Below are 17002 nucleotides of genomic sequence, written 5' to 3'. Positions count from 1 at the left end.
TCTGGCCAGAGGCCAGCCCCCCAACTTTGCTCTGTGTGAATGTGGGCTAACGGGAGGGGCCACCAGCAGTTCCTGGTGGAGGTGGAGCAGTAGGGAGGCTGGGCTGCAGCCCCCTCCCCCAGTGCCCTGCTTGGGAAAGGTCAGCGCTAAGTTTATAAACAGCATCGGGTGACATGACATAATTTCGCATAAAGGGTTACCGGGTAGAGCATAACACAGGGCAGCCTCCCCTGATGTTTCCACGCCACGGTCTCCTGGCTTCGAGAGAGCTGGGATGTTGCTCACCCTGTGGTCTTCCCGCGGCCTTCAGAGCCACTGCCCAGCCCGCTGGAGCCATGGTTAAAAATAACGTTCACAGCACAGTCCCCTGGGGGACAGCCAGCGGTGGGGCTGGACCGGGGAGGCACGAGCTCTGATTGAGGGCCCACTGGATGCCAGGCTCTTTGGAAACCTTTGCTCATTGAGCCTCTCAATGGCCTTGGGGAGGAGGGATCATTGTCCCATTCACAGATGGGGAAACTGAGGCTGGGGAGCAATGCACTCACTGGTTCAAAGTTTCCTGCTCAGTTCGTGGCAGCGCTGGCATTCAGATACAAGAGGCTAAAATGTCAAGAAGTCAGGGGCTCAATGTTTCGCTTTGCTGGGTCCCGAGTCTCTGGAACAGTGTCTGGGGCCTCAGCAAGAAGTAAGAGGCAGCTCCCACTTCATATGTGCAAGACTTGCTCCTGACATTTTGGAGTTAGGGGTGGACAAGGGGATACACATTCATAGGTAGATTAAATATATTGTGTTTCAGATGGCAAAAAGTATTAAGGAGAAAATTAAGCCAGGGAAGGAGGATGGAGTGTCTCAGAGAGTACAGATCTAAATGCAGGGGCAGGGCCACAGGAGGCCTTGCTGAGCAAATATTTGAAGACAGACTTGAAAGAGATGAGAGATTGAGCAATGGGGATATCTGGAGGAAGGACATTCTCGGCAAAGGAAACAGCAAGTGCAAAGGCCCTGAGGCTGGATTGTGCCTGGCATGTGTGAGGATGACAAGGAAGCCTGTGTGGCCAGAGCAGTGTGAATGAGGGGCAGCACTTAAGGCAGAGAAAGGGGGGCAGATCATGCAGAGACTTGCACATCACAGGAAGACTCAGGCTTTTTCTGGGGTAAATGGGAGCCATGGAGGGTCCTGAGCAGGTCGGCAAGGTCTGACCTGGGTTCTGAAAGAATCGCCTAACTGTGTGTGGAGAATGAACTGTCAGGGCTCAGGGGAAGGGAGGCAATGAGGAAGGAGGTGATTGCAATGGTTCAGGCAAAAAATGATGGTGACCTGGCCCAGGGTGGACACTGGAGGTGGAGATGTGGGGAGAAGTCCATGGTCTCATATTCTAGGTCTGTTCTAAAGGTGGGCTGGACCAGATGTGGCAGAAATCAAGAAATCAAGAAATCGGGGGTAACACCAAGGTTTCATGCTGAGCACCTGGAAGGATGGAGCTTCCCCCTTAAGAAGATGCCCATGCACTATGCTGGGCTCCCAGGGGAGGACAGAAGTGGAGCAGCCCTTCCCAGGGCCATGTGGGAGCCTTCCCCCAGTATGGAGGCCTTGTTTTCTGAAATCCCCTCCAGTTTAGATCAATATTCTTCCCCATCTCCTCCATCCCAGCCCTGATCTTAAGACCCTTGTAAATTGTGCCGAAGCCATCAGATCCTGCTCCTCCTCAATTCCCTGAAGAGCAGCTAACACCTCTTATAACCCCCACCATGTGCCAGGCAGGAGCCAAGCCTTTACATGTGTGCACTCACTTGATCATCACAACAAGTCAAAGAGATGGATGAAGAAACTAAGGCCCAGAGAGTTTGTCACTTAAGTCTAGGATCACACAGCTAGCAAGCGACAGAGGCAGGATTTGACCCCAGCAAGCAACAGAGCTCATGCTCTTATCCACTATACTGTCTCCTGGGAAGCTCACCATTGACCATGAAGAGCTGAACTGCACTTGAGCGACTAGGGTGAGAGGAGAGGGCTTCAGTCACCCCTCCCATGTGGCAGGGACAGTTGTCATTTTCTGAGCACCTGCCCCGTGCCTAGTGCTGTACCCAGGATCTCTCTATTCTACACATCAACCAAAGGGGTAGATAGTATGATGATTGTGCCCATTCTTCAGATGAGGAGACTGAGGCTCAGAGAGAGGAAATGCTATGTCCAAAGTGGCACAGCTGAGGTGTGAGAACCGGGAATCTGGGGCTCTAGACCCCATTTTGTCCCCTCCTCCGCACTGCCTGTGCGTGTCACCTGCTTCTTGTCCTAGTAGTGAGGGGAGTGCTCAGAGGTGTGATGACCATGTTGGGTTTCCTTCCATCTGGTTGGCATAGGATGGGGAAGCAGGCTGAGGACAGGGAAAGGTCATTCAGGGACAGCATAGCTCTTTGGGCTTGTAGATTCTGTCTGGTACAACCAACATTTTTGAGGCCTGCTCTCAGCCAAGTGCTGCTCAGGGGATACTGAGGCAGAAGTGTGTGGCTGAGTGTTTGAGAGAAGTTGAGGACTTGGTTGCCTCTGACGGCATGGGGTTGTCGCTGGAGTTCAGATCAAGAGCAGCTCAGAGGAGCAGGTCCTTGTGAACTTTTTGCCTCAGGCAGACTCTTTATCGCTCCAGGCCTTAGTTTCCACTTCTGTGAAATGGATTGATAATGCTTGCACCAGAAGGCTGTAGTCAGGACTAATGTTGGGTGCCAAGGGGCCTCGCTCCACCTCCAACTGACTGCCGCTGTCTTCTAGGACAGGAAGAATGCGGGACTCAGCACATCGTAGGTGTCCTGGAGACGTGGGAACTGCTGGACACGTGGGACCTGCTGGACGCATGGGGAAAAATGAACTTTTGAGGGACACTTTCTTCGCTTGGGAAGTGAATGCTTTCCATCTACTTTACACGAACATAGACGCTCTCCACCACCTGATGAGGTGAGTACTAAGATAATCCTCACTGAACCATTAAGAAAACTGGCATCTAGTTATGTTATGAGACTCAGCCAAGGTCACAGAGCTGGGAGGTGATGAAGCAGAGATTCAAAAATGACTCGCTCTGCCTTCTTAGCATTACCTCCTCCATCACAAGGCTGAAATCATAATAGCCCAGATTTTTCTTGAGCACTTATTATGTGCCATTCACTACTTCAAGCACTTTACCTGTATTAACCAATATTAATTAACCAATATATTAACCAATATTAATCTTGACCGCCAGTGGATGAGACAGGTGCTACTTTCTTCCCATTTTACACATGATGAAAGGGGTTAAGTAACTTAACAAGGTCACAGAGCTAGTAATGAGCAAAGCCAGGATTCAAACTCAGACATTCTGGCTCCAGAGTCCATGGTCTTAGACTACAATGCTCTTCTTGAGAGGGTTAGCAATGACACATGGCCTGGTGCCAACACACAGTAAGTGCTTAGTAAATTGTTAAACCTTTGAAAAAACATGTCGAGATAAGCAGGGCTTTCCTATTCTAAACCACACTGAGGTCTCACTTGAGAATTCGTTGTTCCCTTATTTCCATCCCTTCCTGTTTGTCCCTCTGGCCCGAGGAGAAACTGCCCAGGGGCCATTTTCCCTGTCTCTCCCTCCCTCCAGGAAAATTTTGTGCGGCATCCACGGGGTCACAGCGCTGCTGGCCAGAGGGCTGGCTAGAACCGAGTTTGGCCAGGTTATCAAGTTTCGTGGTCAGCCACCTTCGCCCCTGACCAGAGCTGTCTTTCCAAAACAGAACATTCAGTCACCGCCTGTCCCTGTGCTCAGCTGTCCTTGTGCTCCTGACCTCGTGTCCTGCCCACCCGCCTGGGTTTTTTTTCCCCAGTATCCTTGTCTCTTACTGACATCTCGCGAAGATGATCAGAGCAGACAAGAGAGACGGAGAAAGAGAAGCTGAGAGGCAAAGGGAGACAGTGAGAGAAGCTGAGAGACTGTCAGGTACTGACAGAGAAAGACAAAGGCAGATAAGGAGAGACAGAAGGAGGAGGGGCAGACCAAGATGGAGAGACTGAGGTCGCCTGCAGATACCTTCTGCCTTCCTGCGTCCACAACCTTGGGTCTCCTTCCAGTGGCTCTTGACCTTCTCTCAGGCTACAGCAGCTTCTCCCACCTCTCCCCACCACCTCCCGAGCCCAGCAGGTCACCAGAGACCCTCCCCCTGCCCCTCTCCCACCCCAGGCACAATCCCTCACCTAACTCCTGCTCACCCTCTTCCTCCACGAAGCCCTCCCGCAGCCCCTGTCCGAACCCCAGCTGCATTTACCTCACTGTGCTGTTGATGTCCATTTACTGGAGTGTCACCTCCACCGAAATGTCAGCTGCTTGAGGGCACAGACTGGGCCTATCTTGCTCACCCTGCATCTCTGCACCCAGCACAGTGTCTGACCCAGTAGGTACTCGATGTACATTGGCTGGAAAAAGTACTAAACCAGCTCCTTATGCGTCACCCTGGAGAAGCCTTCCCTGGTAGCGTTTATCACTGTCTACGTTTCATTGTGTGATAATTTGATTTAGTGTCTGGATCCCCTCTAGTCCCAGGAAGGCAGAGTCTGGGTCTGTTATGTTCACCCTTGTTTCTCCAGTGCCTGGAACAGAGTAAGTGCTCAAATATTGGTTGAATGAATGAATGAGCAAATGAATTAATCACTAGCCATCTGGAAGTTTTGAATCTTATGCTTCAATCCACTTGAATCGAGTTCAACGTCTCCCCGTTACCATTCAGATCAAACCCCGAGTCCTTTGTAAGGCCTGTGAGGCTCTGAGTGATCTGGCCCTGCCACCGTCTATCTCCAGGCTTTCTGCCTCCCCTCCCACGGGCACCCATGTCACCATTCTCTAGGGCACCATACATGGTAGACATTCTCAGCCACCCCCTCCACACCCTACCATAAGTCATGCCAGCAGAGTTGTGGTTGTTTTTTCTGTGAACAAGACTGCCTAGAAAAATGGAGTGCATTTGCACAAACAACCTCAATGTCACCAGTGGACCTTGGTCACTGTGGGACAGTCTCCAAGGTTCAGCCGGCCAGCTGCCCAGAGCCTTGTCCTGAGATAGGGTTTGAGTCCTAGGCTCCAAAGGGATGCCTGGATGGGAGGGGGTGACCTGGGGGCCCCTGAGTCTGACTTTCCTATCCTGCAGGAAGGGAGGAAAGAAGGCCCTGGGGAGCCTGGGGAGGGGGAGGGCCCCACCTCATCCTTCAGGCTCAGACCAGGCCCCACCTCCACCAGAAAGCTCCCTTGGCCACCATCCTTGCTTCTGTGGACCCTTGCTCTCACCCTAACTGCAGCTCATATCACACTCTGCTGAAATTCTCTGTTGGACTATTTCCTCCACTGGACTGTGCTCCAAGTCTTTTATATGTCGGTGTCCTCAGAGCCCAGGTCCGGCATGTGGGAGTCGTCAGCAAACACATACTGAATGAACAAAATGATTATTGAACGAGCGCTTCCTGCCTTGGTTCATATTTACTTCTGTCTCGATCACTAGGATGGGAGCCCAAGACCTTGTCTCCTTTATCTTTGTTCTCCAGGGTCTAATACTGCTTGACACAGAGGAGGCAGCATGAAACACAGGTGGAAAAAATGAATGAATGAGCCCTTCCTATACCATTTATTATATGTGTCTCTCCCACTGTACTGGGAGCTCTGTACAATCAAGTACCAAGTCATCCTTGCTTCCAGTGTCTCTAAGTCTAGCATAGGGCTTGGCACAAAGGAGATGCTTGGTATGCATTTATTGGATGGACGAATGGACAGATGGAAGGATGAATGGATGGACAGATGAATGATGTTTGAATCTATGGATCAATGGAGTAGTGAGTGGAAGGTTCGATAGAGTGAGTAAATAGGACTGGTGGATAGAAGTGTGGGTGGATGGATCAGTGGATAAAGGATAGGTGGATGGATGGATAATGACTGAATTTATGGATCAGTGGAGGAATGAATGGGAGGTTGGATAGAGTGAACAGGACAGGTGGATGGAAGTGTGGATGGGTGGATTGATGGCAGGTAGATAAATGGAAAGAAGGAAGGCTGGATAGGTAAGTACTACAGTCCAGGTTCAGAATGTGGGAAATACTGCTTTTCACCCTGCCCTCCCATCCCACTCCCCGCCACACACAAAGCAGCCACCATTTTAGAACTAAGATGAGGCCAAAGAATGACTCAGCTAAAGTTTTCATACGAGAGGTATTTAGGAGGAAAAACTGTGAGAAGGAAGGGCCTTTGAGCCTCTGAAATTCTCAAGCAAACCCCTGTAAGTTGGCCATGCCTTCTTTACGTGTTATTTATTGAGGGCTTACCATATGTAGTGCCCCTGGGTTTCATCTGGAAGTAGAAAGAGGTTTTAGATGTGGACCCTGACCCCAGAGAGCTCAGAATGTGGTCATAGAGTCAGATGTGTGCCGCTGCATCTTTGACAGGTGGAAGTAGGGTCCACTCCAAAGAGCAAAGGTTTTGGATGTAAAGAATGGATTTGTACCCTGATGCCTTTTCTGTGTGACCTCAAGCAAGTTGCTTGACCTCTCTGAACCCAGATTTGCTTATCCTACTCTGTAGGGCTGTTGTGAGCCCATGCTTATGAAGTGCAGAGCCCAGGGCTGGATTACAGTACATGATTGATACACTCTGAGTCTGGCTCAGTGTGTGACACTAGCTGAACTTCTCAACTTTCCCACTCCTTCCTTTCAGTGCAGTGCAGCCCTTCCGCAGCGGGGGCCATAAACCAATGAAGAGCTCAAGTTGAGGAATCCAGTACACCTGGATTCAAATTCCACCTCCTCCACTCCCCCACTGCTTGGTTTCAGACAAGCCCCTTGCCCTCTCTGAACCTCAATTCCTGCATCTACCTCCCAGGCCTCCTTGCTGTTTCCCAAACACGGCTGTCAGGCCTGCACCCAAGCTGCAAGAGCGACTAAGGAAGTGAGTTTTCTCTCTGCCTTGGGAAGGCATGGGCTCCTAAGGTTGATGCCCTTCACACAGATCTGCCCGGAGACAGTGCAGGGTGGAGAGGGGGTCTGGAAGGGCAAACAGAAGACATCCAGCTTCTCACCCTGTCTGGAAGAGGCGCTCCATCTCAGGCTGTTCACAGCAGTTTATGCTGCATGACTTTACATACTTACTCATTTGTTCCTGGGGGGAGGCTTTGTATCTTGATCACTTCTGAGTGCTCAGGAACTAAGGCCCAGCCAGGCCCGCAATTTGTGTTAAATAAATATGTTGAATAAATGAATGGATAGATGATTGGATGGATAGATAGATGGTTGGATGGACAGATAACTAGCCAGGCACATGAGAATCAATAATGAGCTTACACACACACACACACACACACACACACACACACACGCCTAAGCCTAAGCCCTGCTCCAAAAGTAGAAATAAAAGCCAACACTTAATGAGTGCTTACTGTGTACCAAGCTCCATGCTCAGCCTGTGACATAGGGGATTTCACTGAATCCTCCTGGCCACCCTCTAAGGTAGTAACTAATGCTACTCTTTTTTTCAGAGGACAAACCTGAGGCTCCAAGAGGTAAAATCACTGGTTAAAAAAGGTCACATAACCAGTAAGTGGAGGAACCAAGACTCAAGATCTGTTTGATTCCAAAACCAAGCTTGACTTGACCAGCCCAGGGGGGTCACCTGAGAATCTGGGTTTTCAGTCCCCAGGTGACTGTGATGCACAGTCAGGCCAAGGTCACCTAAGGCCGGAGCGGCAAGGTCTGGGGAGAGCATGCTGGCTGTGGGGCCAGCTGATCTGGCTCCCGCGCTGCCTCAGAGCCTGTTTCCTTTCCTCTGACGTGGAGGTGATGGCAGCGCCGACCTCCAGTGCTTTCAGGTGTGAGCTAAGCAGAGTGCCTGCGGGGTAGTAGCGCTGGAGAGATAGGGTGCGGGTGGTGCTGGTATCAGCAGCCACAGCCGCGTCATCACTGGACTGGACGGGGGGCCCCCGGCCATCCTGCTCCTCCTCAAAGCATCCCTGGGTACAGACACGTTCCCGGCCTCCTAGTTTAGAGCCTGAGACAAGATGAAGAAGACCTCTCGGGGGCATTCAGGAGGCTACAGTATATAAAAGCGCAGAGCAGTGATTCTCTGCCCAGAAACACATCCTGCAGAAATACACATGTCCACAGACGTGCAACCCTGCTGACCACTGCCGTGCTGTTCCTGACAGCAAAACCCAGGAAACAAGCCCAATGATGGTAACAGAGGATGCTAGCAGCATCCTTCGTCTCTACCGGCTAGATACCAGTAGCTTCCCCACTCCCTCAGTTGTAAGTGTGTCCAGACATTGCCAAATGTCCCCTGGGGAACAAAGTCACCCCCCCACCCCCAGCTCTGAGAACCTTTGGTGGAGAGCTTGCTCTGTGCAGAGCCCTGCTGCTTACACTTTGCGGGAGTCCTTCCTCTTAGCCCTCGTCACACCCCGAGGTGGCTGCTGTTCACCCTTCCACTGCACAGATGCAGAAACAAGGAGTTTGGTGGTTTGCCAGAGGTCATGGAGCTGGCATTTCAGCACAGATGGGACTTGAACCTGTAATAGGTCCTTCTTTTTCCAGTCGCTTTTTGTGGGTTCCTTGCATTTCTCTCCATTCATAATCTTATTGCCTGTGACTAGAGATGATTTCATTTCTTCTTTTTCCATCTGGCTGCCTTGGCACAGTCGAGGAAAGAACTTGTGTGCCATGAATTATAGCTCAAGTAGATTCTATAATCTGCACAGGGATTCTTTCTTTTGGGAAGTTAAGTTTGCTCAATTATTGACATTTGGAAAATGCAGATAAAAAGAAAAAAAATGACATTTCTTATTCGACTGCTCACAAAGGCCAACTCTCTAGCAGTTTTGTCCTCCGAGTAGCTTTCTCTGTTTTGAAATTTTGTTACACTGTTGAAGTCACACTGTACATACAATTTCAAATTTTGCCTTTCCCAAACTGTACAATGACTTTTTCATGTTATTACAAAATCTTCTTGGACATTATTTCTAATTGTTGCTTATTGTGACAGAGATCCCTGCTTCTCCCCAATCCTCTGATCTCTCCCTCTTCTTTAGTAATAGAAATCCCAAGTTTTAGCTGAGCATGTGACCACCCAGAAAAAAAAAAAAAAAAACTACATTATCCCGCCTCTCTTGCAGCTAGGTGTATCCATGTGACAAGTTCTGCCCAATGGGATGTAACTTCCAAGTAGTGTCCTTAGCAAAAGGGTGCCAGCTCTTTTTTCTCATCTTCCTCGCTGACTGGAATGCAGATGGGAGGCAGAACTGAGTGACTATCTTGGGCCATGGTAGAAACACAGAAAAGGAATGCAAGTCCCTGATGAATTTATGAAGCCACCTACTAGTCATGGACTAACACCTTCACACTTCTTTTATATAAGAAAAAAACAAATTTCTGTTTCATGTCAACCCCTCTTAATTTGAATTTCCGGCCTCTCAAAGATGTACTTACCCCTGAGTATTGCACTAATATTTTACTAGAGGAATCGTCTCTAACCTTCTTTAAGGAATCATCCCCTTATCAACGGAACAATTCCCTGGTCATTGGGCGTTTATGTAGTTTCTGACTCCTCACTACGCTATAAACAATTCTGTTGTGAACATCTTTGTGTATTTTCACTACTTGTGATTATTCCCTCAGTATAGAATTCCAGAAGAGGGATTTGGGGGTCAAAGAACATGAACATTTTTGATACCTGTTAATAACTGTCATCCCAGGTGGGCCATGGGGTTAGGATTGGGCCCAGGTTTTATGGTAGGGCTGTCCTAGTGAGTCTGCTTTTTCCCCAGGGACCCCTCCCACTGCATCGTCAGGGCCTGTCCATGCTCCTCCATGTCTCCTGTCCTGCCCTTCTCTTCTAATCTCTAGCAGGCAGGTCTGACGGGTGGAGCCCAAGTCCCATGCCTGCACCAGGCTGCAAGAGAGGCTGGGAAAGAGAATTTTCTGTCGTCTTCATGGGGGAGTTGGGGCTATTAGGGTCGGTGCTTCCCTGAAGGGGTTGGGGGCTGCAAGGTGTAGGGCAGCCAGAAAGTAGGACAAAGCTTAGCTCCACAAGCAAAGACCCGGCTGGGCCTGAGGGAGGAACACAAAAAGGTTTCTGGCATCACTTTTTAATTTCTTCTCTACTTATGATGAAAAAACAGTACACAGAAGTCAAGTTGACAAGGATATTATTCCTATTCGTGTCAGCCTTGAAGTTTACCCAGCTCTGCAGGGGCTGAGTTAGAGCGGGAAACCCACATCTTCAGAACCCAAGCCCCTTTCTTGCTCCACCATCTGAGGCCAGCAAGTCAACCTGGATGTCATTATCCATGTAGGTGTGTCTCCCTGACCACTGACCACATCCCTCAAGAGGAGGGCCTGTCTGTCTTACCCACTATAGTACTCCCAGCATGCCCTGGCACACAGTAGGTGCTCAATAGATAAACCTTGAATGAGTAAATGAATGAATAACGGCAGTCAGTTCTTGGCCTTGGAAGGAACCTTGGAATCCTGGAATTAACATTTATTGATTCAACCAATATTGAATTGCCCACAATGCTCCAGACCTTGTCTTAGGTGCTGGGGATACTGTAGGAAAGATAACAAGCCACATTCCTGCCCGCGTAGTCAGGAGGATGGACGATAAATAAGGAAACCCCCAAACATTAATATAGTAGAACATAATATGATACAATATGACACCAGGTAAATGTTTTAGGAAGAAATGTGAAACTGGATAAATGACTTAGAGATAACTAATTTAGAAAAATTGTTGAGGAAGTCCTCTCTGAAAAGGGAACATTAAGCAGAGACCTGAAGAAGGTAAGCCAAGCAAATATCCAAGGGAAGCATATTCCAGGCAGAGGAAACAGCCAGTGCAAAGTCCCTGAGGTAGGAATGAGCTTGGTGTGTGCTGTTTGCAACAAGCAGCCAGGGAGGCAAGGGTTATACCAAGTTTCCCAACTTCAGCAAATCTACAGACTACTTAACTGGCAACTGGCGGAAACGGGGGGTGGGGGGTGGATGAGATGAGTTCTTCACTCTTAAGCTTCCCTGGAAAAACATGATGTCAGGGACAGACAGTAAATCTTGACTTGTCCCAGAACACAATGGGCCCGTGAAACCAGTGAAGTGTCAAGTTGAAAGTAAACGGCCGAGGGGCTGGGGCACGGGTGGCTCATATGGAATTCGTTAACAGATCTGTTTTTGAAAAAGAATTTCCCAGTTAGGGGCAGAAGCTTCTGGCCAGCATCAAAAAGATGTTTGTTGTGGTGCCTGTGTGCAGACATAAGAAATGGAGATTTGCTGCCTAGCTAGAGATGTGGAAAGATGTACCCGAGCTGTTAAGTGAAAAAATAGGTCACAGGATAGTGTAATACAGTGTATAATCCCTTTTGGGAATTCACCCCTTCATTCATTACTTTGGAAAATACTCATTACAGGCCTACTGTGTGTTGGCATTCTGCTGAGTGTGGGGGACACAGGCTTGACCCTCCCGGTCTCCTGAAACACTGCACAGTGGGGAAGGCAGATAATGATCAGGTTGTCTGATCATCAAGTACAAATACATCATCACAAGCATTGATCTGTGCTAAGAAGAAAAGATCCCTGGGACTATAAGCGTGTGCATGGACATCTGGTGATGGAGACAGCCTGTGAGGATGTACTCCCAAATGCCCAAGGAGTAGCACGATGTCAGGTGCTTCTGCTTTTTTTGTCTTCCCCTTTCGTTTGACTGCCTGTATGTTCTGATTTTTTTTTGATAATGTCATGCTTTAAGTGAATTAAAAAGCACAAACAAAACCAAAATGAAGAGAGGATTTGGAATTCATGTGTCCAAAGATGATTTAACCCCAGGAAAGGAAGGAAGGACACATGAGAAACTGCTAACTGTGTTGGCTTCAGGGAAGGGGAGCCAGGGCCGGGGTTAGGAGAGAGCCTTGCAGCTCACTGGATACCCTTTAAACCCAGGTTTAAATTGAATGCCCAGGTATTAAAAAAGAAGAAGAAAATAAGCAGATATTTTTAAATGAAACTTCAAGTCAAGTTTTATTTCCATGAAAAACGAAAACGCAGACAAGAGTTGACTCTCAGGACAAAGAAGTTAACTGAGCCAAATTTCCACAAAAATCTTTGAGTTTTTCTCTCTGGGTGACCTTCTTGTTTTCTTCTCTGTATCTCCTATATTTAAAATTAGAAAAATAAAAAGAACAAGAAAAAAGGCTACTGTCCTTTGTAAGCATTGTTTTGCTTAATCCGCACAACCACCCTCTAACACGTGTATATTTATCTCCCCATTTGACAGATGAGGAAACTGAGGCTCAGTTGGTGAAGCCACTGGCCAGAGGCCACACAGCTGGATTTAACCCAGGTTTGTCTAACCCCAAAATCTGTTTTAAACCAGGATGCTCAGGTGCCCTTCAAAATGTCCTTCAAGGAAATTGCATTGCTTTGAAAATCAGAGGGGGAGAAAACCAAACAAACCAAACAAGAAATATTACATTTTTTTAACCACTTATTCAAGCTCTGATGGGGCCTGAGACCAACTGGGCTTGGGCAGAGTTTCTCGGCAGGGGCACTGTTTATATTTTGGGTGGGGTGTTCCTTCATCGTGCCTGGCCATGGCCCACATGGCACTTCGCTACCCTCCAAACACCAGCTATGACCCCCAATTATGTGTCAACCAGGCATCTCCTCTTAAGGACTGCTGGATGGGACCCTTTGGTGACACTGAGCTCCTGCTGAAAGGCTGGGCACCTCTCCCACATTGCAATCCCCCTATTAGAGTTGACCCTCCCTGCAGACTTGAGAGGCAGGTGTTTCAATGGCCTCGTTTTACAGAGATGAGGCTCAGAGAGGCTGGGTGACCTGCCCAAGGTCACACAGTCTGGACTTGGCCCCACATCTTGTCCCCATGCTGTATTGTCTCGCCTTGGGGAGCAGGCAGGGCCAGGAGGTGTCTCTTATGGCCCTGGGGTCAGGGTGAAGGGGAGGGAGAGGTGAGTGATCTGCAGTCCCAGGCTCACAGGCCAGGCAGCCACCAATTGCCACCATCCTCTCTCCAGCCAGCTGAGGCCAGGTCGGGAGAACTGAAGCCCCAGCTGCAGGGCTGGGCGGGCGGTGGGGACCGGGAAAGTGCGTACTCCCTCAGTCTGCCCGGCAGCAGCCGGTGGCCACCCGCCAGGCCCCGCCTGACGTCAGGGTCTGACCAGGGACATAATGTGCTGGCGTCCAGACAAGGGCTGGCTGCAGGGAGACAGGGCCTGGAGGCGGGGCGGTCAGAGGGAGACAGGCGAGGGGGGAGAGAAAAGGAAGGAGAGAGAAACAGACAGAGAGACAGAGAGAGACACAGAGACACAGCGAGGTGGAGAAGAGAAATACAGAAACAAAAAGAAGGAAACCAAGAGAGGGAGTGAGAGACACACAGAGCGTGAAAAGGGGAAATTGAGGTGGAAAATGAGAGGCATGGAGACACAGAAAAACACCAATAGAAAGTTGTTCAGAGAGAGAGAGTGAGGAGAGAGCAGAGGAGGTGGTGGAGAAGTGGGCTGGGCATGGGGTTAAGTGCAAGCTCGGGAGACCCCAGACCTGGGCTGGGATGTGGCCCTGCTCCGGTGGGCTGGTGACTCAGTGCTCCAAGCCTCTGATTCCTTACCTGGGTAATGGGACTCAAGTCACAGGCTTTGCTCATCTGGGGAGGGGACAGAGCACCCCCTCCATGATGGGGGTGGTGGGAGTCAATCTATATATAGTGCTCTGGTAGAGATTTTGCAGGTAGTAAGTGCTCAGTTAATTGGAGTTGACAGTAAGACGGGTTTGGGCAGGGAAGGAAAGAGAGAAACGGGATGCCCAGAGCCAGGACAGAGGTGAGAGCTGACCCCGTGAAAATTAGCCCTCATTCCACAGCACCCCCTTCCCACCCCCGGCATGACTCGGACACAAGGCCACTGGCACAGACCTTGGCCTGGCCTTGCCTATCTCGGGGCCCAACCCCCTGTTTATGGGCTCAAGAAGGCCATGATCCCAGGGCCATCACGTCACCAAAGCCAAACAAGGCCAGGCCCTGCTTGCTGCTGGCCTTACAGCCTTGTCACCCCTTATCCAGCTTAATTATTAAATGGCCCAGCAGAGCTGAGGGTCTGAGCCAGCTGCCCTACCGGGTGTGGGCAGCTGTGACTGGGTGTCCCTCATTAATGCAGGGGCACACATTCCAGAGACCCCAGGTTGCACTTGCAAAGTGCCCTTTCTCCCGCTCCCACTGTTCCTAGGAGCCTCCACCATCCTCGTCTTCATCCTCAGAGTTCTCATTTAGTGAGCAGTTACTGTGTATGGGGCATGGTCCTTAATCCCCCTGACAGTCCCAACAGAGTGGGCGCTATTATTATTCTACTTTACAGATGAGGAAACTGAGGCTCAGAGAACTGGAGTCACTTGCCCAAGGCCACCTGCTAACTTGCTGAGTGGCAGAGCCAAGATTCCAACCCAGCCACCCTCTTGACCAGACAGCAGCTCTCATTTCCTGAGCAGCTGCTGAGTGCCAGGCTCAGGGCCAGAAGCTTTACCCACATCATCTCTTTCAACCCCCAGGATGATCCTCTGAGGCAGACATTCTCAGCCCAGGACCATTTTCCCCCTCGGGTGCCTTTAGGCTACGTCTAGGGACATTTTGGATTGTCACAACCAGGGAAATGAAACTGGCATCTAATGGGTGGAGGCCCCCATTCAGGATCCCACAATGCACAGGACAGAGCACAGCAGAGAATAATCCAGCCCCAAATGTCAGTAGCACAGAAGCCAAGAGCCTTGCTAGGAGGTGAAATCTGTCATGGTGTCCATTTTGCAGATGTGAAAGTAGAGGCACACAGAGCACCACTGCCCGAGCACCCACTCTATGACCCTGCTCTTCCCCATAAGACCCCACCGTCAATGCTGATGGCTCCTGTCCTTGGGAGACCCCTGCCTCTCTTCCAGGCCCTTCTCTAAGTCCTTGCTTGCCTAGTGTAAACAATGCCACTTTTTAACACATGAAGACAGTGTTTTAATCAAGATCAAGCCAAAAAGTCACTAGGATAGTCAGAATGCCTTTACATGAGTTTGTATTTTATTCACAGCAGCACTGAGGGACATTGGAGATTGGCCACACAGGGATTCATGGAGCAAGGATTTTCTGAGCACCTACTAGGCACCAGGCCCTGTCCTTGGTGCAGGAGATTCAGCAGAGAACCAGACAGACCAGCGCCTACTGGGGCTTTAGGAGCTGACAGTCTAGTGGGGACCATGGGTAATACACAAAAAACAAATAAACAAAAAAACAAATAAACAGTCAAGATAATTTCAGAGTGTGTTCAGACTATGCAGAGAGGGAAGGGCTGTTATAGGGAGGGTGGTGTCCAAGAAGGCCTTTCTGAGGAAGTAAGACCTGAAGGATGACAAGGAACTAGCTTTAGGAAGAGGCAGGGTGAAAGGTTCTGGGCAGAGGGAATAGCATGTGCAAAGGCCCTGAGGCAGGAGCATGCATGGAGTATTGAGGCACAGCAAGGAGGCTTGTGGCTGGAGAGGAGATTACAGAAGTAACAAGCACACAGCTGTGTAGGACTGTGTGGCCACTGTAAGGGCTTTGCATGTGCTCTGAGGGAGCTGGGGGCCATGTGACGATTTTAAACAGAAGAGGAACAGGACTGACTTGGGTTCTAATAAGATCCCTTTGGATGCTGTAGTCAGTTGAATAATGCCCCCCTCCCCAAAGATGTCCACATCTTAATCCCCCAAAGCTTCGAATGTTACTTTATATGACAAAAGGAACTGTGCAGCTGTTAAGGATCTTGAGGTTAGAAGATTATCCTGGATTATCTAAGTGGACACAATGTAATCACAGGAGTCCTTATAAGATGGAGGCAGAAGGAGATTTGACTACGGAAAAGGAGAAGGCAGAGAGAATGACAGAAACAGACTGAAAGAATGCACGTCGAAGATGGAGGAAGGGGCCACAAGCCTGGGAATGCAGGTGATCACTAGGAGTTGAAAACGGCAAGGAAACAGCTTCTCCTCGGGAGTCTCCAGCAAGAACCAGCCCTGCCAGCACCCTGACTTTTGCCTGGAGACTGATTTCAGGCTTCTGACCTCCAGAACCGTAAGTAAATAAATTCACGTTGTTTTAAGCCAATAAGTTTGTGGTAATTTGCTGCAGCAGTCCTGGGAAACTAATGCAGATGCGTGGGGAAGGCAGACTGTAGGAGGGTGAGGTGGGAGCAGGGGGCCAGGGAGGGGGCTACTGCAATAGTCCAGGCAGGAAATGAGAAGTGAATGGATTCAAGAGAACTTTAGGAGACCGAAGAGGCAGCCTTGCTGATAGACTGGACGCCTGGGGGAAGAGGGCGGGGAGAGCCAGTGTCTCTGGCTCACTCAGTCATCACTGGGCTGGTGCCCGGGACACAGAGCTGGCCACCACGTGGATTCTGCTCTGAGGAAGAATTCAGCTGGAGGAGGCCCAGGGTAATGGGAGGGACCAGGCTTAGCTGCCCTAAAACCTCGCGTCTCACGCCATTCAGGTCTCTTCCCCCGACGTCACCTCCTCTGGGAGGCCTTCCTGACCACCCTGCCTCAGAGAGCCCCTCCCACCATCTCTTTCTTCCCTGCTTTGCTTTGCTTCGTGGGTCTTACTGTCGTGCTACATGCTACATGTTTGTTTCTTTGCTGTCTGGCCCCTCCCCCACTCAGTCATCAGCCCCATGAGAAACACTGCCTGACCTGTTTACCTCCAATCTCCAGCAACCTAGAAGTGGCCTGGCCTGGGAAGTGCTCAGCACATATGTGTTGAATGAATGAGTGAATCTTCATTTTCCTTTCAAGGACACTAAGGAAAGCCGGAACAAGGGAAGTGACTTGCACAGGATCACACGGTTGCTAAGTGTGGGGCCAGAATTTGAACACAGAACTGATCCTAAAGTTTGAACTAATCAGCCACCTCCTCTTAATGCCAGTGACACCACCTGTGCTCCAGAAATT

The 17002-nt window shown here is 49.8% G+C and overlaps 1 long non-coding RNA gene across 3 annotated transcripts in view; it reads left to right on the top strand.

The window, feature by feature from the left end:
- Positions 1-16171, top strand: part of LOC135323415 (uncharacterized) — a 225301-nt gene extending 209130 nt beyond the window's left edge. Inside the window, exons 3-6 of one of the 3 annotated variants that reach the window (XR_010385021.1) lie at positions 2773-2950; positions 11440-11696; positions 12303-12368; positions 15873-16171. This is a non-coding gene — a long non-coding RNA (uncharacterized LOC135323415). Of the gene's footprint in view, positions 1-2767; positions 2951-11439; positions 11697-12302; positions 12369-15872 lie in introns of all 3 variants that reach the window. The other 2 variants (XR_010385019.1, XR_010385020.1) reach the window with 2 other exon arrangements.
- Positions 16172-17002: the final 831 nt, after the last annotated feature.

The sequence above is a fragment of the Camelus dromedarius genome, chromosome 18 (assembly GCF_036321535.1).
Source record: "Camelus dromedarius isolate mCamDro1 chromosome 18, mCamDro1.pat, whole genome shotgun sequence".
NCBI classification, from domain to species: domain Eukaryota; kingdom Metazoa; phylum Chordata; class Mammalia; order Artiodactyla; family Camelidae; genus Camelus; species Camelus dromedarius.
This window is presented reverse-complemented; position numbering and strand designations above follow the sequence as displayed.